At 47.3% G+C, this 1,508-nt stretch overlaps 1 pseudogene; it reads right to left on the bottom strand.

Annotated features, from left to right (window-relative positions):
- Positions 1–1,444, bottom strand: part of LOC112078794 (cytoplasmic phosphatidylinositol transfer protein 1-like) — an 18,117-nt pseudogene extending 16,673 nt beyond the window's left edge.
- Positions 1,445–1,508: the final 64 nt, after the last annotated feature.

Raw genomic sequence — 1,508 nt, 5'->3', positions numbered from 1 at the left:
ACAGATGAGGTTATGTACACAGACATTTGGAGAGGGATGAGCTCTACTGCATGCCTCATGCAAATGATGTGTGAATACTTACTGAGTACTCTGAAGCACACACCGCAGAAGTTCCATACGGATAGAGAGGAACATCATTAGTGACACACCACACACACACACAACGAAAGATGTTTAAAGTAAATTGGGTCAAGATAAGCAGATTGTTTCCTTGTCTACACTTAGATTTAAACACAGTCACTTCCTATGTTCTATGTTGACCCTATAGGAAGAACAGGTTGGTAGCAGGTGAAACGGCTGTGTATGTGGTGGATAGAATAGTGTTGTCAGACCTGTGATGGTGTAAGGGTAGAAGTTCCAGGCCTTCTCTGTCACATAGAAGACCCTGGGGACAAACACACTCACCCAGGATGGCAGTTTACTGTCAGAAAGAAAGACAGACAGAGGGGAGGAATGTACTGTTATCGTCGCTGAGGTAGATGTATGTGTGCGGTATGATCTAGGGCTAGGCCATACGGGTGGGTGTGGGATAGTAGATGTGTGTGTGTGTGGGCGCGCGTGCGTACTGGTATCATTTCTTGGTTGAGCAGTGCTAGGAGTGTGCGAGGTACAGTGTGTGAGGTACAGTGGGTGTGTGTGTATGTGAGGTACAGCTGCACCATCGAGAGCATCCTGACCAGTTGCATCACCGCCTGGTATGGCAACTTCTCGGCATCTGACCATAAGGCGCTACAGAGGGTAGTGCGTACGGCCCAGTACATCACTGGGGTCAAGCTTCCTGCCACCCAGGACCTATACAATAGGTGGTGTCAGAGGAAAGCCCAAAAAATTGTCCGAGACTCCAGTCACTCAAGTCATAGACTGTTTTCTCTGCTACCGCACGGCAAGCGGTACCGGAGCGCCAAGTCTGGGACCAAAAGGCTCCTTAACAGCTTCTACCCCCAAGCCATAAGACTGCTGAACAATTCATCAAATGGCCACCGGACTATTTACATTGACACCCCCCCCCCTCCATTTGTTTTGTACACTGCTGCTACTCGCTGTTTATCATCTATGGGTAGTCACTTCACCCCTACCTATGTACAAAATTACCTCTAACCTGTACCCCCGCACACTCACTCGGTACCGGTACCCCCTGTATATAGCCTCGTTATTGTTATTTTATTGTGTTACTTTTTATAATTTTTTACTTTAGTTTATTATTAAATATTTTCTTAACTCTTTGTTGAGCGGCACTGTTGGTTAAGGGTTTGGAAGTAAGCATTTCACTGTAAGGTCCTGTTGTATTCGGCGCATGTGACAAAGTTTGATTTGAGGTACAGTGTTAATGTGGGTGTGTTACCTATTGAGGTAGATGCGTTTCTCAGTGAGCTGTCCCAGGCCGTGTTGATGTGTTGTTTCTTGGTGTTCTTCACCCACCTCCCACTCCTCCCCTCCTTCCGCTCTGCCTCATTACGTGTTTGCTGATCAGTGTCACAGCTGCCCAATCTTATTACTGGGCGGGGGGG

Source organism: Salvelinus sp. IW2-2015, unplaced genomic scaffold (genome assembly GCF_002910315.2).
Source record: "Salvelinus sp. IW2-2015 unplaced genomic scaffold, ASM291031v2 Un_scaffold6275, whole genome shotgun sequence".
Taxonomy (NCBI): Eukaryota; Metazoa; Chordata; class Actinopteri; order Salmoniformes; family Salmonidae; genus Salvelinus; species Salvelinus sp. IW2-2015.
Note: the sequence above shows the minus strand (reverse complement) of the source record. Positions and strands in the feature narration are given on the sequence as shown.